This window comes from Mobula birostris, chromosome 9 (assembly GCF_030028105.1).
Source record: "Mobula birostris isolate sMobBir1 chromosome 9, sMobBir1.hap1, whole genome shotgun sequence".
Taxonomy (NCBI): Eukaryota; Metazoa; Chordata; class Chondrichthyes; order Myliobatiformes; family Myliobatidae; genus Mobula; species Mobula birostris.
The window spans coordinates 7,441,392-7,463,880 of NC_092378.1; the positions used below are offsets into that span (position 1 = coordinate 7,441,392).

The 22,489-nt window shown below is 39.8% G+C and overlaps 1 protein-coding gene and 1 long non-coding RNA gene across 2 annotated transcripts in view; one reads left to right on the plus strand and one right to left on the minus strand.

Moving 5' to 3' along the window:
- Positions 1-7,738: 7,738 nt before the first annotated feature.
- LOC140202517 (uncharacterized) lies at positions 7,739-10,750 on the minus strand. The gene is made up of 3 exons (XR_011887112.1): positions 10,642-10,750; positions 10,382-10,507; positions 7,739-8,450 (listed from the first exon to the last, which is right to left on the minus strand). It is a non-coding gene; the product is annotated as an uncharacterized lncRNA (long non-coding RNA).
- cnot2 (CCR4-NOT transcription complex, subunit 2) overlaps positions 10,698-22,489 on the plus strand; it is a 187,415-nt gene continuing 175,623 nt past the window's right edge. Inside the window, exon 1 of the mRNA XM_072267459.1 lies at positions 10,698-10,768. The gene's annotated coding sequence lies outside the window, so the exon portion shown is untranslated. The remainder of the gene's footprint in view (positions 10,769-22,489) is intronic.

Here is a 22,489-nt window from a genome sequence, read left to right on the forward strand (position 1 = left end):
TTGAGCAGTGGTGCCCTGGGGAACAGGCGCTGGCTATCCACTCTATCTATTCCTCGTATTATCTTGTACACTATTTATTTATCCCGCTATCCTCCTCCTTTCTTTTCAATCCTGATAAAGGGTCATGTCCCAAAATGTCGACTGTTTAATTCATTTCCGTAGATGCTACCTGACGTGTGAATTACTCCAGCATTTTGTGCGTGTTGCTTTGCATTTCCATTACAGTACATTACGAAAGGGGTAATGACTCACTACATTGTTTACTATCACATATTTGTTATTTCAATTCATAACTCGTCCAAATAACTGATGCCAAGATTAAGATAGGAACTTTTGTTGGTCCATAGATCAAACAGGTCATCTATGACAGGCAATTTGAAGAACTTCTCGTGGGACTGGAGAAAATCACATGGAAGACAGTTCAGAAACGCTATTTGCTTGTGGTTACTGTTTGCATGTTTTTTTATTGCACATTGGGTGTTTGACAGTCTTCTCTCTTGCATATGTACATATATTTTGTGTGTGTGTGTATATATATACACATACACGCAGACACACACACACACACACACACACACATACACATGTATGTATGTATTTTTTTGGTGTCCTTGTTCTGTGGCTGCCTGTTAGAATTTCAAGGTTGTATAATGTTTCCATACTTTGATAATATATGCACTTTGAACTTTGAAGTGCAACATGTCACTAAAGATTCATTTTCTGCATTCCTACTTAGATTTCTTCCCTGCAAATCTTGGCACTGTCGGTGACAAGCATGGTGAAAGTTTTCACCAGGATATCGAAGTCATGGAGAAATGGTATCAGGGCAACTGGAATCCATCAATACTGGCTGACTATTGTCGGACACTTGAGTGAGAAGCCTCAGACACTGAGTACAAATGAAATCAACAAAACATTTTTAGCTAGTTGAACTAAATGTCAGCACTGTCATACTATTAAACATATTATATTCAATAAAAGTTAATTTCTTGTTTGTCCAAATTCCTACATGATACAAATAGTCTGAAATTATACTTGTGTTCAGCTTCAAGCAGTCTATCACAAGCAAAAAAAATTCTGAGGAAACAACACTTTCAAACAGATTTGTTGTCCAGTATAATCAACAGGGGAAACTATGTTAATAAAATTTACATCTGAAGTTTGGAATAAAAAGTAATCATAAGTGCTCCTACTATAAGAAGTTCCCATTAAAAATATTTGGATAAGCAGTTTAGCTCATGAACTCTGTCCATCGGTCGTCTATATACAGAAAAGATAATAGTATTAGAGCGACAAGAGATGAACGGACTCCTTGAAGGAGGTCCATACATGCAAGGTAATTTCCATCTACTATCAACACAAAACTAGCCATCAAGCTTCTCAAATATATCAGAGGTTCAATATTCCCTCCAATTTGTAATGACCAGTGTGCACAAAAATCTCGTGCTGTGCAATTTTTTGCCCAGTGACAACAACATGTGTGCACTGAATAATTTCTTCAATAAAAACAGTATAAATAAGCCAGTTCTAAAATCTGCACACAAATCATTGCAAACTCCACGTTGTCAACAATGTCCACATCAAAAACTAGAAAAGGAGATGTGATTGTGTGCAACTATGAAATATACTTAACATGCCGATGAGGTAGAGGATGAGAATCTTTTGTACGCAGTTTAAATTCATTTGTGCATGAGTAGCAAAAGATGTGTGGGCGCGCACACCTTAGAAGGAACATTGCAGGGGTTCCCGACCTTTTTTCTGCCACGGACCCCCACAATTAACTGAGGCTGGAAATTCCTGGGTTAGATTTTTGCTCTCAAAATGGGTATTAGGCTGACTGCTCAACACTATTGATGCATAAATGTATGGTTAAAACCAGATATCCTAAAGTTACTGTTGGCATCATTCTGTTGTTGGCTTTACATTTTAGACATGTGAAGGACAAGTCATTGGGTATATTTAAGTCAGAGAATGATAGATTCTTGATTAGTCAGCGCATTTACAATTACTGGGAGAAGGTAGGAGATTGGAGCTGAGGGGGAAATGGATCGGCCAACATGAAATGGCCAAGCAGACCCAATGGACTAAGTTGCCTTCTTCATGATTGCATCAATTTGTTGCGACCAAGATAGATCCTCTGAGATATTGATGCCCAGAAGCTTGAAGCTGCTAACCTTTCCCATCGTTGACCCCTTTTATTTATCTAAAGATGCTGCTTGAGCTGCACCTAGCTACAAAGTCATGAATGTAGAGGGTAGTGCACTGGGCAATGCACACATCTCTGAGGTACACATATGCTGATAGTCAGCAAAGAGGAGATATTATTTCCAATTTGCACTGACTGTAGTCAGTATAGGCAGAAGTTAATTATAGCCATGATGCACTGTATCTCTAAGTAAATAAGTATTAAATAAATAACCAAGCTCTCAAAGCACCTCATCACAGCAGATGTGAGTACTAACAGGCAAAAGTCATTGAGGCAGTTCATCCTGCTCGTCCTGGGCACCAGTAATATTAATGCCCTTTTGAAGCAGGTGGGAACCTCCACCTACAGAAGGGAGAGTTTGTAGACACCCTTGAACAATCCAAACAGTTGGTTGGCAGAGTTTTTCAGTACCCTGCCAAGTACACTGTCTGTCACTGACACGTTGTGAGGTTTTACCCTCATGAAAGGTGTTCAGATGTTGGCCTCTGGGACAGATATCAGAGGGTGGCTAGATACGCAGGCATCTTCCTTTCATAGAGGGATCAGAAGTGGAGGGAGTGAGCAATTTCAAGTTCCTGGCTGTCAAGAACTCTGAGGATCTAACATGGTCCCAACATATTGATGTAGGTATAAAGAAGGTAAGACAGTGGCTATATTTCATGAGGAGTTTGAGTTTGTCACCTAATACACCTGAAAACCTCTACAGGTGACTGTGGAGAGCATTCTGACAGGCTGCATCACTGTCCGGTATGGGGGAAGGGGCTACTGCACAGGACCAAAAGAAGCTACAGAAAATTGTAATTAGTCAGCTCCATCTTGGGTACTAGCCTCTATTGTATCCAAGGAACAGGGTCTCAGAAAGGCGTGTCCATTACTAAGGACCCCCATCATCCAGGACATGCCATTTTCTCATTGTTACCATCAGGTAGGAGGTACAGAAGCCAGAAGACACAAACTCAGTGATTCAGGAACAGCTTCTTCCCCTCTGCCATCCAATTCCTAAATGGACATTGAATCCACGAACACTACCTTACTTTTTAAAATTATTTCTGTTTTTGGACTATTTTTAACTAATATTTACTGTAACTGATTTACTTATTTATTTTTTCGATATTATCATGCTCTATATTATCATCATTATACCGCTGTAACTAAGTAAACAAATTTCATGACATATGCCGGTGATATTAAACCTGATTCTGAAAATGTGCTTAAAAATTGTTGAGCTCAATGGGGGATGAAGAATCGCAGCCATTTTGATACTAGGTTTAGCCTTATAGGAGGTAATGGCATGCAAACCCTGCTACAGCTGACATGCATCTAATTGTATTAAGTTCAGTCAGAATTTTTTTCTCCTCTTATGATAGTCTTCCTTAGACTGTACTTGGACTTCTTGTAGAGTTCCGGATAGCTGGTGTTGAATACCACAAATCCAGCCCACAGCAGACCATGAATCTCCTGGTTCATTCACAGCTTCTATGTCCAGTGTGTTGTCAAAGGCACACGCAGGTAAGTAGAGTAGACAGCCAATACCTTTTTCACAGGTTTGAAATTATTAATACTGGAGGGCATACATTTAAGGTGAGAGGGTCTAAGTTCAAAGGAGATGTGCAGGGCAAGTTTTCTTTTACACAGACAGTAGTGGGTACCTGGAATGCACTGCCTTGGGTGGTGGTGGTGGTAAATATGATGTAGGTGTCATGAATTTTCAGGAAATAGAAGGATGTGGGTATTGTATAAACAGAAGAGATTAGTTCAATTGTGTATTTGATTACTAATTTAATTGATTTGACACTACTTTGGGGTTGAAGGGCTCATTACTGTGCTATACTGTCCTACGTTCATCCTCAGCTCAGCGAGCCATGTATGATGATGAATTGTGGGCATTGTTGGCAGGCAATCATTGCCATAAGACCATATAACATAGAGGCAGAATTAGGCTATTCGACCCATAAAGTCTGCTCCACTAATTTATCATGGCTGATCTTTTTCCCTCTCAACCCCATTCTCCTGTTTTCTCGCCACATCCCCGTGACTAATCAAGAACCTAACAACCTCTGCCTTAAGAACACCCAATGACCTGGCCTCCACAACCACCCATGGCAATGAATTTCACAGATTCATCACCCTTTGGCTAAAGAAATTCCTCCTCATCTCTGTCCAAATGGATGCCCCTCTATTTTGAGACTGTGCTCTCTGGTCCTAGGCTCCTTCACCAAAGAAAACATCCTATTTACATGCACTCTATCTAGGCCTTTCACCATTCAATAGGTTTCAATGAGATCTCCCGATTCTTCTAAATTCCAGCTAGTATAGGCCCAAAGCCTTTAATCTCTGCTCATATATTAACCCATTTATTCCCAGAATCATTCTCGTGAACCTCTGAATCCTCTCCAATGTCAGCACATCCTTTCTTAAATAAGGCGCCCAAAACTGCTCACAATACTCAAAGTGAGGCCTCACCAGTGCCTTATACAGCCTCAGCATGACATCCTTGCTTTTATATTCTAGTCCTCTTAAAATGAATGCTAGCATTGCATTCACCTTCCTCACCATCTGCAAATGAACCTTTAAGGAATTCTGCATGAGGACTCCTAAATCCCTTTGTACCTCAGATTTTTGAAAATTTCCATGTTTAGTAACTACTCTATGCTTTTATTCCTTCTACTAAAGTGCATGACAAAAAACTTTCTTTCACTGTATTACATCTGCCACTTCTTTGCCCACTCTCCTATTCCGTCTAAGTTCTTTTGCAGCCTCTCTGCTTCCTCAACACTGCCTACCCTTCCAACAATCTTCATATCATCCACAAACTTGGCCACAAAGCCATCAATTTCATCATCCAAATCAGTGACATACAGCAAAAAAAAGAGACTCTTACGGAACACCACTTGTTAGCAGCACCCAATCTGAAAAGGATGCTTCATTCTGACTCTCTACTTCCTGCCAATCAGCAATGCTCTATCCATGCTAGCATCTTCCCTTAAATACTGAGTTCTTATTTTGTTTAGCAACTTCATGTATGGCACCTTCTCAAAGGCCTTCTGAAAATCCAAGTACTCAACATTCACTGATTCTCCTTTCTCTACTCTGCTTGTTATTTCTTCAAAGAATTCAGGCAAGATTTTCCCTTAAGGAAGCCATGCTAACTTTGGCCTATTTTGTCATGTGCCTCCAAGTACCTGAAAACAACATCCTGAACAATCAACTCCAATATCTTCTCAACTACTGTGGTCAGGCTAACTGACATATAATGTCCTTTCTGCTGCCTGCCTTCTTGAAGAGTGGAGTGACTTTTGAAAACTTCCAGCCCTCTGGAACCATGGTAGAATCTATTGATTGTTGGGATATCATTGCTAATGCCTCCACAATCTCTTCAGCTATCTTTTTCAGAACCTTGGCGAGTAGTCCATCAGGTTAAGGTGACTTATCTACCTTCAGAACTTTCAGTTTCTCAAGCATCATCTCCCTAGTAATAGCAACTGCAGTCACTTCTGCCTCTTGATACTCTCAAACTTCCGGCATACCACTAGTGTCTTCCATAGGGAAGATTGATGGAAAATACTTATTTAGTTTATCTGCCATTTCCTTGTCCCCTGTTACTATTTTTTCCAGCGGTTGCCTCTCTTTTACACAATACATCTGAAAAAAACCTTCCGTATAATTTTTTTACATTATCGGCTAGCTTACCTTCATAATTCATCTTTATCCCCCACTTTATGGTTGTTTTAGTTTTGTTGGTTTCCAAAAATTTCCCTACCCTCTAACTTCCCACTAACTTTCACTCTATTATTTGCCCTCACTTCTGCTTTTATGTCGGCTTTGACTTCCCTTGTCTGCCACGGTTGCATCATCCCTCCTTTAGAATACTTCCCCTTCTTTAGGATGTATCTATTCAGCACCTTCCAAGTTGCTCCAAGAAACTCCAGCTATTGCTGCTCCGCTGTCATCCCTGCTAGTGTCCCCCACCAATCAACTTTGGCCAGCTTCTCTTTTGCCTCTGCAATTCCCTTTACTCCATTGTAATATCAATCCATTTGACTTTTGCTTTTCCATCTCAAATTATAGGATGAAGTCTTTCATATTATGATTCCCAATTTCATTGCTAATTCCTTTGGTTATAATTAGTGGTTTTTGCAAGCAAAGCAAGTTCTGACTATCTCAAATTGTTGCTTAGAATGTATCAGACTACCATCCTTGTGAACTGCTGCAAATCTCATTGTTAAACTGCTCCCATAATGCTGATATGTACAATGTACCAGAAGAGAAATTTTCTCTCAAATTACTCAACAGTGCACTTTGCACTCTACCTGAGGCTTCATCAATAATTTGTAAACATATAGATTGACTTCCAGGGTTTAGTTTTGAATGGCCCTATTGAAAACGTCAATGCAAATTCACAATGCAACTCAAATATTAGTATTCAGAAGGAACCAGATTTGAAAGTTGGAAATATGCATGTAGATAATATTAAACATAAAAATTTAAGGTAGATACAATGACCATAATGTTGTAATTTAGTTTTCATTTATGCATGTTATTAATCACAATAGTTGTGCATATTTTTATATAGACACATTTCATCAATGTACATTAACAATGTTTTTAGTGCTTATTCAGTTAAATGGAACTGACAGCTAAATTAGTGTTTTGTGATCATTACGTCTTTTTTTTTGATATTTGCCATTACCCATATTCCTGGCCATTGTGCAGTTCAGATGAAGGGTCCTGACCCATAAAGCCATCTGACTATAACCCTCCACAGATGCTGCCTGATCCATTGAGTTAGATTAGATTATGAAGACACGTAGTCCTCTTTTATTGTCAATTAGTAATGCATGCATTAAGAAATGATACATTATTTCCTCCGTTCCTCTTATCAGCACATTTTTGCTTTTTAATGTCCAAGTTTGTTTGCTAGTATTCTTGTGATATACCTTGGGATAAATTATATTGAATGACACAAATCCCAATTATGCATTTGTTTCAACGTATTACTTTGCAAATATAGTTGATCACTATGGTACACATGCTCTGTGTTATCATGACGTCCAGAGCCTTTGGTTGTCATCATCAATATGTGCATGTTGTATACTGTGGGCGATTAACGTCTTTGACCAAGATTATTCTTTGCAAATTTTTCTATAGAAGTGGTGTACCATCCCATTCTTCTAGGTAGTAGCTTCACAAGAGGGTTGAGCCCAGCCATTATCACTACACTTCAGTGATTGTCTGCCTGGTGTCAGTGGTTGCATAACCAGGACTTGTGCTACGCACCGGCTGCTTGTACGACCATCCACCACCTCCTCCCGTGGCTCCATGTGATCCTGATCAGGGGGCTAAACCTGTGCTACACCTTGCCCAAGGGTGACCTGCAGGCTAGTGGAGGGAAGGAGCATCTTACAAATTGCTTGGTAGAGACACATCTCCACCCAGCCACTGGTAACCATGTTATTTTCAAAACAATAGTGACAAAAATGAAATTTAAGTACACACTTCCAAATTTAATAGGAAGAGAAACTAAATTACGTTTTGAACATTTCAAAGAATCACAGTGGTTACATCAAACTCTCCAACTGGAGGGGAATAACTTCACTCAACTTTAAATACCACATTGACCTGTTCCCACAACCTATGGACTCACTTTCAAAGACTTCATTTCATTTCTTATTTATTATTATTTCTTTTTTCCTTTTGTATTTACACAATATGTTGTCTTTTGCACATCGGTTGTCCAACCTATTGATGCAGTCTTTTATTGATTTTATTATGGTTATTGGATTTACTGAGTATACCCATAAGAAAGTAAATCTCAGGGTTGTATATGATGACATATACTGTATGTACTTTGATAATAAACTTACTTAGATCTTTGACCACTGCTTTGGCTTCTTTCTGAATTTGTTTAATATCATCCTTTACAACTTGTGACAGAAGTCAAAATCTCTCAATATCCCCATATCCTGACCAATGTTATTTAATATTCAATACATTAAGCAAATTAAAATTAGTTCAAATTCCATATTAATGATCATACTAGCATTGATAAATTGGGGGAAAATCGCTTTGTCGAGCACCTCCGCTCCATCCACCAGCTGTAGAACTTCCCAGTGGTCAAACATTTTAATTCCGATTCCCATTCTCTTTCCAACATGTTGGTCCGTGGTCTCCTTTTGTGCCATGATGAGGCCACCATCAGGGTGCGAGGAGCAACACCTTATATTCCGACTGGGTAGCCTCCAACCTAATGGCACAAATATCAATTTCTCCTTCTGGTAAAAAAATGTTCCACCACCCTCCCCCTCTTCTTTTATTCCCCACTCTGGCCTTTTACCTCTCCTCACCTCCCCGTGTCCCCTCCTCCTCCCTTTCTCCTACGGTCCATCCTCCTCTTCTATCAAATTCCTTCACCTACAGCACTTTACCTTTTCCACCCACTTGGCTTCACCTGTCATCTTTCAGCTAGCCTTCTTCCTCTCCCACCCACCATTTTATTCTGGCGAGGTGCCCCTTCTTTTCCAGGCCCGAAGAAGGGTCTCAGTACAAAAGGTTGACTGTTTGATCTTTTCCATGGATTCTGCCTGACCTGCTGCTGAGTTCTTCTAGGATTTTGTGTATGTTGCTTTGGATTCCCTGCATGTGCAGAATTTTTTTGAGTTTAACATCCATAAAGGTTAGAGATTAATCCCAGTGTTTTGTTAAGAAGTTGAACAACATATGACAAAAATCAAAATCCTTCAATTACCTCACATCCACCATATTATTATATATTCAATATATTAAATAAGTTAGAATTAATCTTAAACATAGAACATAGAATAGTACAGCACAATACAGGCCCTTCGGCCCACAATGTTGTGCCAACCCTCAAACCCTGCCTCCCATATAAGCCCCCACCTTAAATTCCTCCATACAGCTGTCTAGTAGTCTCTTAAACTTCACTAGTGTATCTGCCTCCACCACTGACTCAGGCAGTGCATTCCACGCACCAGCCACTCTCTGAGTAAAAAACCTTCCTCTAATATCCCCCTTGAACTTCCCACCCCTTACCTTAAAGCCATGTCCTCTTGTATTGAGCAGTGGTGCCCTGGGGAAGAGGCGCTGGCTGTCCACTCTATCTATTCCTCTTATTATCTTGTACACCTCTATCATGTCTCCTCTCATCCTCCTTCTCTACAAAGAGTAAAGCCCGAAGCTCCCTTAATCTCTGATCATAATGCATACTCTCTAAACCAGGCAGCATCCTGGTAAATCTCCTTTGTACCCTTTCCAATGCTTCCACATCCTTCCTATAGTGAGGTGACCAGAACTGGACACAGTACTCCAAGTGTGGCCTAACCAGAGTTTTATAGAGCTGCATCATTACATCGTAACTCTTAAACTCTATCCCTCGACTTATGAAAGCTAACACCCCATAAGCTTTCTTAACTACCCTATCCACCTGTGAGGCAACTTTCAGGGATCTGTGGACATGTACCCCCAGATTCCTCTGCTCCTCCACACTACCAAGTATCCTGCCATTTACTTTGTACTCTGCCTTGGAGTTTGTCCTTCCAAAGTGTACCACCTCACACTTCTCCGGGCTGAACTCCATCTGCCACTTCTCAGCCCATTTCTGCAGCCTATCAATGTCCCTCTGCAATCTTTGACAATCCTCTACACTATCTACAACACCACCAACCTTTGTGTCGTCTGCAAACTTGCCAACCCAACCTTCTACCCCCACATCCAGGTCGTTAATAAAAATCACGAAAAGTAGAGGTCCCAGAACAGATCCTTGTGGGACACCACTAGTCACAATCCTCCAATCTGAATGTACTTCCTCCACCACAACCCTCTGCCTTCTGCAGGCAAGCCAATTCTGAATCCACCTGGCCAAACTTCCCTGGATCCCATGCCTTCTAACTTTCTGAATAAGCCTAATATAAATACTAATATCACACTAACATCAACAAATGTTAGATTGATATCAGTATGTAGATAAACTAATCCTATTGTTACCTCAAAAATATTATACTCTACCACGCGATAAATTGCAGTTAATTTCCGAACAGATAAAATGTTATGTAGGAATAATTTAACATTAATTCAAAAACTAAACAGAACCAATTTTAACGAATATAAACAATAGGAAACAAGTTTAAATTCCTATGTTGGAAGTTCGGTGATACTTGCATGCATTTCTAATCGGGAGAGAGAATTTGCGGCAAAGATTATAACTTTACCCCACCGGAGACTTATCAGGCTAGCTCCTGCCGCTCCTCTGAACGTGCATTATGTAGGGGTGCTGTCACAAAACTCCTATGAGGAGAGAAAGTGGCATTGAAATGAACGTTTTAAAAGGAATAAAAAACGGCAATTTGGAAAGCAAATACAGGAAGGCGGATCCTGCTCGCCGTGAAGCGGCCTGTAACGACGAAAGGAAAATTTTCTACCCTTGTTTCTTCTTGCTGCTTGTTTTTAGAGGAGGGAGGCCAAAGGTCATAGGGTAAAGGGCAGCACCCAGCATCCCCGGTGCAATACACAGCCATCTTGGAGTTATTTTAGGAGATAATTCATGCGGTAAGTTTTAACGTTTTCTTTCTTTATTTTCACCCGGAGGACTCCCGAGCCCCATCCCTTACGCGCCGGCGATAACTTTGCTGATGAAAACGTTGCCGAACGCGGCGAAGGCGGCGGGCTGACGGTGGGGATGTTGGGCGGCTGCTGCTATTTTTTTGTCTGGGCTCTGACTGAGTCTCTCTCCCCTACACACACTCTCTCTCTCTCTCTCTCACTCTCTCTCTCTCTCGCCTCCCCCCCCCACCCCCCTCGCTCTCGCTCTCCCTCTCTCTCCCTCTCCCTCTCTGTTGTAATCGAGTAAGGTTAAAAACACAGCAGGCCTAGCCTCAACAACAAGCAGCTAGGGAAGCAGATCTCGACCTCTGCACACATTTACAGTGCACCTCGCACACAGGGCCTGCACAGACTTTCGCCCTCCTCGCACTTTATCACATCTTCAGGATGCATTTTACACCAGCACTATCGTGTTATAATACCTGGCGTTTCCGCAACCCTAACTACATATTCCCATTGGCTCTGTGCTGCAATCTCAGGAATCCTTTATTCCCTTAATTATGCCAGTTTCTGTTCTGGTTGTGTATACGTTGATAATAATATAATGTTTATTATTTTTGGATGCATCTCTTGCGTTCCTAGAGGAGCTTGGATTCATTTTTGATTCAAACATAGTTTTGTTTTACGTTCACTACGTCGTACAAAGTTCATCGGGTTCATTCATGGCGATCTTCTCAAAATTATATTCCATATCCAAGGGCAAATGACATAGTCGAAAGAAAAGTAACTGGCGATTGGGGTTTTATTCAGTGGTTACTTGTATTTACAATCGCACGTCACAGACTGACTGCTAAACTGCTCATGACGGAAAGTGCTGAACATTTAGTGCTCCGTAAGAACAGTTTTATTATACAAAATAATATTTTCTGCCATTGGAGTTTCACTTCTGAAGCAAAATATGGTTATTAAATTATATTGATCTCTATCACTAATTATTTAAAATATATAAAACCTAGGGATTTATGTACTTAATAGTTTTATGTGTTCTTGTTTTTTTCAGGGCAAGGGAAGGGATGTTTATAGCTATCATGGAGTTGTATATTATTTGAAAACTCTAATGTTGGCATTTTCAGATTTGAGATTATGTCATTACTGCTGCTTAGAGGATGCTTATCCAATTTTTTAGCATATTTTGTGATTGTTTTTCACTTCTGTGAGAATGCATATGTGGCTGATAATGTTTTATTTGGGCATTATAACATAGTTAACTTTTCATGTGCCAAGGTTTCTGATGATGTCAAAATTTTAAAAAATGGAAACTATGATATTCCCAGTGCTTTTTCAACCCTCCAGAAAATGAAAGAGGTTGCTTGAAGGTGGTTTATTGTTGCTAATGGTGTACTGTATTGGCAGAAGAACTGCCACATAATTGAATTGTGGCTGCCAGAAGCATTTCAGTAAAGCAGCATATTGGTTTGTGACCATTTTGGATTTTGTTCATCTAATTTGAAAGACACTCAACATTAGACCTGTATGTTTTGACTTTTTAATGTTTTGATGGCAGCTTGAAGGAACACTTGAAGATAGGCTGTCTGGTGTTTGGATCTGCTCTGTCATTAGACTATTAATACATATCCATCATTGATAGTTTCAATGATCAATTTTACTTCATTGAATTAAGAATATAGCAGGAAATTGAAACATTTTGGCCTGTGTATTTTTAATCTGCAGAGTATACCCACTTAGATCAATAGTAAAATCTAAGGAGATTTGCTGTAATATTTTAGATATCAGAGAGAGGGAAAACATTTGTTCAATGACTAGTGAGTTAAGTTTCTTTGAACTTTAAACATTGAGCTGATGATTTTTTTTTGAGAATGGGCTAGAACAAATCCCATTTATTCCTATTTCATTGGTTAACGTGGTCAAAAAATAGGATTTTTCTCAATGGCTTTGAATTTGTCTTCCCCTTTGTTATATTTAATGCAAAAAATTGTAATTTCATGTGCAATTTATTATGTATTGATGTAATTCATGGTTTTAATTGTCTTCATAGTTGTAACTTGTGAGGATAATAACTGTTCTTTTCACTGTGACACTTTTAAAAATGAAGAATGGCATCTTCATCCTTATTCTTGCTGAGATGTTGTAGACCAACCCACAGGTGTGAGAGTCTTTCATGACTTCTGAAGACTTGCTCTATTTTCATGGAAAGTGGTTCACTTGGAATACCTAGAATATGAACTAACCAACTTCACCTCTCCTTGGAAAGGTTTGAATAAGAACTTATATGGTCTTGCAGATGTGACATACAGTACGCATATTTTTATACATTAAATGATCAAAAACGTATTTCTGCACTACGGTTGACTGAAAGTATTGTGATTGGTGCACCTGTTCAAATTGTTGAATTGGAATTGTACGAAGTGTCTTCCTTTTCTATTCCTTTATTTCCTTGCTGATTTTGACCACAGAGATCGAAGTGTCATATTGAATAAAGAGAGCTTTTCAGTAAGAGTGTATTCAGTGTTAGAAAAATATTGGGTTTGGGTCTGTGTTCCTGCCAAGTTTTAAAATTTTCTTACATGAACTAATGTAGGCCTCACCAGTATATATTTGTCATCCCATAAACTGCTATGCTGCTTCATAAACTATTTTCCCCTCAAATTAGATTACCTACATTGTGGTTACAAGGTATAGAATTTTTCTTGCAAAACTTTGGAAGGATTAAGTGTTGGGTACAGAGATACTATATTGCCGCTTCAAATTTATCGCTTGAATTGTTTTAGGCACTTTCAGTGTAGCAGCTAATGAAAATAAAAACAAAGATCTGTGAGTGATATGGTGGAAGCATATTCTGTTTGCTAGAAGTGGGATTTTGGAATCTCAGTTAATGGAGTAATTAAATACAGAGTGAATTTATATGAGATTAAAGAGGACCAATTCAGAGTTTTGGTGTTTGTAGATGTATTCATATTTGAGCAGTTTTGTATTCTACGTCGTTGACAAATATGACTACATTATCATAGAAAACAGGGCATATTAAGGATCTTAAAACAGTGATAGGGTTCAGCCTGTAGGGTTGGCTGTTTATTCTTATCTGTAGATGCTGCATGGCCTGTTGAGTTCCTCCAGCATTTCATGTGTGTACTTTGGATTTCCAGCATCTGCAGAGTTTATGTCTAATTTTTTTGTCCTGGCTTTAGACCAACTGTAATAAACATGCATTTGTTTTTGTAAATTTGGAAGAGTCAGTCATTGCTTGTTCCAACTACTTATATTTTTGTCCCATTTTTAAAGCAGTCTCTGCCTGATACCATGCTGGAAGCATTTTCACCACATGGTATATAAAAGTTCAAGGAGAAAGCAAATTAAAAAAAGCTCTGGACAGCCATGGGTAGCCATAAAATGCAGCCTTGTCAGCTTTGATCTCATCAAAGGAACACTTTTTAAAATGTGCATGATGTGATTGACTTTTCAGTGTATTGTGGGGTTAGATGTATCAATTTTTAAGTTATAAGTATTTGTCTTTTGCGTGGATTGGCAGCTTGCTGCTTAGTAAAAGCAAAATTTAATAAATTATGGAAGTAGAGAATGTATTATGGGGTCATTGTGTAATAAATAGGAAAGTGAATTTTATTGCAGAAGACCAGAAGGCTACAATTTCATTGTCATGCTGAAGCATTTCAAAGAAAGCTTGGGGTCTTTCTTGAAAGCTTCTATTAAAACTATATCACTTTTGTACTGAGAATGACACTAAAGTTTTTAATCAGTTGACTTGAAACATTTTCAAATGGAGCAATGTTTTTATCTTTGCATTTCATATTTCAAACCACCACATACAATAAAATACTTGAATTGCGTTTTTATCATGCAAAGAAATGCACCAACCATTTGCACACACTAAATGAGAGTTGAATTTTTTTGTTGATGGATGTTGAGAGAGAAGTCTTGGCCAGAACAACATGTTTACTCTTTTTTTTAAACCAAATTGTGCACCTTTTACGTGGTCACATTTTTGTTGTCATTTTTAGCTGAGATTCTGAATGCTTCTTTCAGCTATCAAATGAATATTGATGACTTTGATTCTGGATTATATTGATATCATGATTGCTGAAATTGCACGCACTCTCAGACAGCAAACTGAAAAATCATGTTTACTTATGTAAAGGTTCAGAAGTTGAACTTTTTTTTGTACTTCAATCATGCTCTTCCTTATGTGAGGTACGGTAGTATTTGCTTTTGGTAAAAATGCAATTGCTAACAATCTGATTTCTACAAACATTAAGCATGAATTCAGAAACCTAATCTAATATGTAATTGGTTTGCAACCCATGATCATATTATCCAATAAGATATTGATCCGTTTCATACAAAGAACAGCTATTGGGCTTTGGATCTGTTCTGTTCACAGAATATATTCATATATAGAGATCGTTCATAGTGATGACTATTGATTTAATATCCTAAGAGGAAATGCTGAACACTTCTTCCTGGCTTTCAGATACAGCAAAGTAGTTTAATTAAAGTCTTCATCTTAGATGAAGCCTTTCTTCAGGTTTCTTAAGGGGATGCAAAGACCATTGAATGCTGTGCTTTCCTGCCTGCACTCGTCTTGTGGTCAAAATAGGCGGTTCACCAAGCTGTTTGTTAAAGTCTAAATCCATTTGCTGCACATCTATCTGATATGGAAAAAGAAAGTTCACAATCTGAAGCATTGTTTGTGATGTGAATTTTTTGCAGGGATCCTTGAATTAACGTTTCAGTACCATATACAGTATTCTAATATTCAAATTGTGTTTATGGAATACTTCTTCCAATACCTCCTCTATTGAAAATGAGAATTTAAGTTAACCTCCATTTTTTTGCAATGGCATTTAGGTATCCAGTAATTTTATTTAAAATGAAAGAAAATCGTTGTTGTTTTTTGTTGAATTCAAATCAGTGTTAAAGAAAAACAATAAACATTCATGGCCCTTGATTTTTGCTTATTACACTGTACCATTCCTGAGAGCTAAACTAAATCAACATATTTCCTTATAAACTGTTATGCTATTCAATATTTGCTTTAAATAAGGGAACAATTTGATTTCTGGACTGATTGGATTGTATCCTATATAGTTGGATTAATATCTTCTGTCTGTAGTGTAAGACCATAAGACATAGTAGCAGAATTAGGCCTCGGTTCATAGATTCTGCTCCATGACTGATTTACTATTCCTCTTACCCCCATTTTCCTACTTTCTTCCCATAACTTTTGACAACCTTACTAATTAAGAACCAATCAACCTCTGCTCTAAATATACCCAATGACTTGGCCTACACAGCCATCTGTGACAATAAATTCCCTCTGGCTAAATAAATTCCTCCCCATTTCTATTCTGAAGAGCTATCCTTGTATACTGAAGCTGTGCCCTTTGGTCCTAGACTCTCCTGCTATTGGAAACATCCACTCAATGTCAACGCTATTTATGCGTTTCAATATTTAATGGGTTTCAACGAGGTTCCCCTTGCATTCTTCTAAACTCCAGCGAGTACAGGTCCAGTGCCATCAACCCATAGTTCGAGACTTGTTTGCGAGCTAACCACCGGCAACTGCTGAACAGTTAGTCTAATTTACCAATAATAATAAAGTTAGATGCCAGGCACTTGCTAGTTTTTGGACCAGCAGCATTGATATAGCTTGTTCATTATTAAAAATGAAGTATTCTGAGACCTTTCATTTAAGAATGCACCAGCAATATACATTAGCTTACATTTGTTTGCACTCTTGTCTAATATTCAAAGTATGTATACGGTACAGAGCCCTGCGATTCGTCTTCCCATGAAAGCCATGAAACAATAGTGTGGTTATTTCATCATTTATCAACAGTAAAGTAATTACTGATAAAACAAGAATGTCAATCTCTAAACTTTCAGAACTACTGTAAAATGAATTGAATTTCAGCATTTTCCATTTCAGTCTTGGTTGGTTTAAAAGAAAATGTTTTGGTTTTCCTTTGTATTGTTAAAAGTATTATGGGTAACTATGAAAACTGAGACACTAAAGCATAGCCTAATGAATAGAGTAAAATGATTATACATCATGGAAGCTGGTTTGGACTAACTTGTCCACTTTTCCATATTAACCTCATCTCCCTACACTTGGCCCATAGCCTATTGTGCCCCAGTGATTCAGGTGCTGATCAATGTTCAGATCAGAATCAAGTTTAATAGCACTGCTACATGTTGTGAAATTTGCTTTTTTGTGTCAGCAGTACGTTGCAATACATAATATTAGAAAAATTATAATTACAATAATAAATATAAAAAATAAATAGTGCAAAAAGGAACAAAAGTAGTGAGGTAGCATAATCACAAAAAAAGAAAGTCTGCAGATGCTGGAAATCCAAGTACCACTCACAAAATGCTGGAGGAACACAGCAGGCCAGGCAGCATCTTTGGAAGAGCGTATAGTCAACGTTTCAGTCCGAGACTCTTCATCAAGGTGAAGGGTCTCGGCCCGAAACATCGACTGGACTCATTTTCAGTGAGGTAGTGTGCGTAGGTTCAGCGTTCATTCAGAAATCTGATAGTGGAGGGGAAGAAGCTGTTCCTGAAACGTTGTGTGCGTGTGTGTCTTTAGATTCCTGTACCACCACCTTGATGGTAGCAATGAGAAGAGTGCATGTCCTGAGTAATGGAGGTCCTTAATGATGCCACCTTTTTGAGGCATTGCTTTTTGAAGGTGTCTTCAGTGTTGGGAAGTTCACTGCCCTTGATGGAGCTGGCTGAGTTTACAACGTTATGTAGCTTTTTCCAATCTTGTGCAGTGGCCCCTTCATACCAGGCAGTGATACAACCAGTTAGAATGATTTCCGTGATACTCGGCAGCAGTGCTCTGTGCTGAGCAGAGTGTTCTCAGCAACTCCGCTTCAACTATTCTCTCAGGCATTGCATTCCGGGTACTTACTCACTTTTTGGTGAAGAAGGTCTTCTCAATCCTCCCTCCTGTTACCTCTAGTTTTATTGTAAATGGAGAGAAATATTGTGTATCCTACCCTGTCTATACCCCTCACAATTTTACATACCTCAGTCATGTTTCCTCTTAACCTCCTCTACTCCGGGGGAACAGACCTAGCTTCACCAGTATCTCCTCATAAGTGCCCATCCCAGGCAATATTCTAGTGAACCTCGTCTGCACCCTTTTGAGTGATGTCCTCATAGCATGGTGAACTGAACTGGCAGCAGTATTTGAGCTGAAGTGTGACAAAGGTTTTATAAAGTTGGAGCATAACTTCTCATATTAACCTCCATTTGCCACTTGTCAGCCCTTTTGAGCCGAAGGGCTCTGTTACTGTGCTGTATTTGCAAATAAATTAATGGGTTCTATGGGTGTATTTGGGCAGTGTTGGCCCGTTAAGCTAGTGGGGCCTGTTGCTATCCGGTATCTAAGTAAAAGTAACTTCACCAACACATTGATGTCTCTCTACAGCTGAAGACCACTTTCCATATCATCAACAACTCTGCCAATCTTTTTGTTGTCTGCAGACTTACCGATTATGCCTCCCAAATCCACATCCAAGTAAGTGTCCTAGCACTGATCTTTGTGGAACATCACTCGTCAACAAGTACCCAGTCAAAAGCAATTCAGCCCACTGACTCCACTTTCCAACGCAAATTTGATCTGGTTTGCCATTTTGCCTTGGACCCCATGGACCCTAGTCTTTTGAACCAGTTTTCCAGAGGGACCTTGTCAGTGTCCTTACCACAGTCATTGTAAATCACATCTACCCGGCCCTCACCAATGCACTTCGTTAATTATTAAAATAATTCAGTTAAATTAGTCAGGTACATCTTAATAAAGCCCTTGAGTGTTCTTGAGTAGAGTTTTGTTTATAAAGAAAACATAGAAACATAGAAAGCCTACAGCACAATACAGGCCCTTCAGCCCACAAAGCCGCGCCGAACATGCCCTTACTTTAGAAATTACCTAATGTTACCCATAGCCCTCTATTTTTCTAAGCTCCATGTACCTATCCAGGAGTCTCTTAAAAGACCCTATCGTATCCTCCGCTCCCACAGTTGCTGGCAGTCCATTCCATGCACTCACCACTCTGCGTTTTAAAAAAAACCCTACCCCTGACATCTCTGTACCTATTTCTGAGCACCTTAAAACTGTGTCTTCTGGTGTTAGCCATTTCAGCCCTGGGAAAAAACCTCTGACTATGCACACGATCAATGCATTTCATCTTCTTATACACCTCTATCAGGTTACCTCTCACCCTCCATCGCGCCATGGAGAAAAGGCCAAGTTCACTCAACCTATTCTCATAAGGCATGCTCCCCAATCCAGGCAACATCCTTGTAAATCTCCTCTGCACCCTTTCTATAGTGTACACATCCTTCCTGTAGTGAGATGACCAGAACTGAGCACAGTACTCCAAGTGGGGTCTGACCAGGGTCCAATACAGCTGTAATACTCCAATACCTCTTGGCTCTTGAACACATTCCCACGGTTGATGAAGGCCAATGCACCGTATGCCTTCATAACCGCACAGTCATCTGTGCAGCAGCTTTGAGTGTCCTGTGGACTCGGACCCCAAGATCCCTCTGATCCTCCACGCTGCTAAGAGTCTTACCGTTAATACTATATTCTGTCATCATATTTGACCTACCAAAATGAACCACTTCACACTTACCTGGGTTGAGCTCCATCTGCCACTTCTCAGCTTAATTTTGCATCCTATCGATGTCCCACTGTAACCTCTGACAGCCCTCCACACTATCCACAACACCCCCAACTTCTGTGAAATCAGCAAATTTACTAACCCATCCCTCCACTTCCTCATCCAGGTCATTTATAAAAATCACGGAGAGAAGGGGTCCCAGAACAGATCTCTGAGGCACACCACTGGATACCAACCTTCATGCAGAATATGACCTGTCTACAACCACTCTTTGCCTTCTGTGGGCAAGCCTCCTTACTTTCTCAATAGCCTTCCAATGGGGTACCTTGTCAAATGCCTTGCTAAAATCCATATTAACTACATCTACTGCTCTACCTTCATCAATGTGTTTAGTCACATCCTCAAAAAAATTCAATCAGGCTCATAAGGCACGACCTGCCTTTGACAAAGCCATGCTGAGTATTTCTAATCATATTATGTCTCTCCAAATGTTCATAAATCCTGCCTCTCAGGATCTTCTCCATCAACTTACCAACCAGTGAAGTAAGACTCACTGGTCCATAATTTCCTGGGTTATCTCTACTCCCTTTCTTGAATTAAGGAACAACATCTGCAACCCTCCAATCCTCTGGAACCTCTCCGGTCCCATTGATGATGCAAAGATCATTGTCAGAGGCTCAGCAATCTTCTCCCTCGCTTCCCACAGTAGCCTGGGGTATATCTCGTCTGGTCCCAGTGACTTATCCAACTTGATGCTTTCCAAAAGCTCCATCACATCCTCTTTCTTAATGTCTATATGCTCAAGCTTTTCAGTCCGCTGTAAGTCATCCCTACAATCGCCAAGGTCCTTTTCCGTAGTGAATACTGAAGCGGGTATTCACTAAGTACCTCTGTTACCTCCTCCGGTTCCGTACACACTTTTCCACTGTCACACTTGATTGGTCCTATTCTCTCACATTTTATCCTCTTGCTTTTCACATACTTGTAGAATGCCTTGGGGTTTTCTGTAATTCTACTCACCAAGGCCTTCTCATGGCCCCTTCTGGCTCTCATAATTTCATTCTTAAGCTACCTTCCTGCTATCCTTATAATTTTCTAGATCTCTATCATTACCTAGTTTTTTGAACCTTTTGTAAGCTTTTCTTTTCTTCTTGACTAGATTTTTAACAGCCTTTGAAAAACTTGGTTCCTTTCCCTGTCTCATTGGAACACGCCTATGCAGAACACCATGCAAATATCCCCTGAACATTTGCCATATTTCTGCCGTACATTTCCCTGAGAACATCTGTTTCCAATTTATGCTTCCTAGTTCCTGCCTGATAGCTTCATATTTCCCCTTACTCCAATTAAACACTTTCCTAACTTGTCTGTTCCTGTCCCTCTCCAACACTATGGTAAAGGAGATAAAATTGTGATCACTATCTCCAAAATGCTCTCCCACTGAGAGACCTTTCACCTGACCAGGTTCATTTCCCAATACCAAGTCAAGTACAGCCTCTCCTCTTGTAGGCTTATCGATATATTGTGTTAGGAAACTATGTTCTATGAAACCTTCCTGAACACACCTAACAAATTCCACCCCATCTAAACCCCTTGCTCTAGCAAGATGCCAATCAATATTGGGGAAATTAAAATCTCCTACCACAACAATCCTGCATCTTTCCAGAATCTGTCTCCTTATCTGCTCCTCGATATCACTGTTTCTATTGGGTGGTCTATAAGTAGAGTTATTGACCCCTTCCTGTTCCTAACTTCCACCCACAGAGACGCAGTAGACAATCCCTCCATCACTTCCTCCTTTTCTGCAGCCGTGACACTATCTCTGATCAGCAGTGCCACGCTCCCACCTCTTTTGCCTCCCCCCTGTCCTTTCTGAAACATTTAAAGCCTTGCACCTAAGTAGCCATTCCTGCTCCTGAGCCATCCAAGTCTCTAATGGCCACTTCATAGCTCCAAGTACTGATCCATGCTCTAAGCTCATCCTCTTTAAAGAGTGTTTTGAACATGTGATGATCTATTACAATTTAAGTCAGTTCTTTAAGTTCACTTTAAAAAGTGCCATTAAAATTCTCGTATATTGGTATTCCAAGCCTTTATTTTGTTTTATTGATGTAGGGATAGATTGTGGGACAGGCTTCCCGGCCCTTTAAGCTATGCAGCAACCTACCAATTTAACCCTGGTCTAATCACGGGACAATTGACAATGACTAATTAACCAATTAACCTACGATCTGGTATGTCTTAGGACTGTGGGAGGAAACTGGGGCACTCAGAGGAAACCCACGCACACACAGGAACGAACGTACAGACTTGTTTACAGAGGATGCAGGGATTGAATTCCAAACTCTGCCCCAGTTGTAATAGCATTGCACTAATGGTTCTGTTATGGTACCCCAATTAGCTTTAGCATTGAGATAAGAGTTTATGCTTTACTTCAGAAGAGAGTCATTGTTTTGAAACATAAGAACAGAAGAAATAGGAGCAGGAGTAGACCATCTGGCCCATCGAGCCTGCTCCACCATTCAATAAGATCATGGCTGATCTGGCCATGAACTCATCTCCACCTACCTGCCTTTTGCCTGTAACCCTTAATTCCCATACTATGCAAAAATCTATCCAACCTTGTCTTAAATATATTTACTGAGGAAGCCTCTACTGTTTAATTGGGCAAAGAATTCCACAGGTTCGCCACTCTGTGGGAAAAGCAGTTCCTCCTCATTTCCATCCTAAATCTACTCCCCCCGAATCTTGAGGCTCTGTCCCCTAGTTCTAGTCTCACTTACTGGTAGAAACCACTTTCCTGCCTCTATCTTATCTATCCCTTTTATAATTTTATATGTTTCTATAAGGTCTCCTCTCATTCTTCTGAATTCTAGCGAGTACAGCCCTAGGCGACTCAATCTCTCCTCGTAGCCTAACCCTCTTACCTCTGGAATCAACCGGGAGAACCTCCTCTGCACTTCCTCCAAAGCCAGTATATCCTTCCTCAAGTAAGGAGACCAGAGTTGCACGCAGTACTCCAGGTATGGCCTTACTAGTACCCTGTACAGTTGCAGCA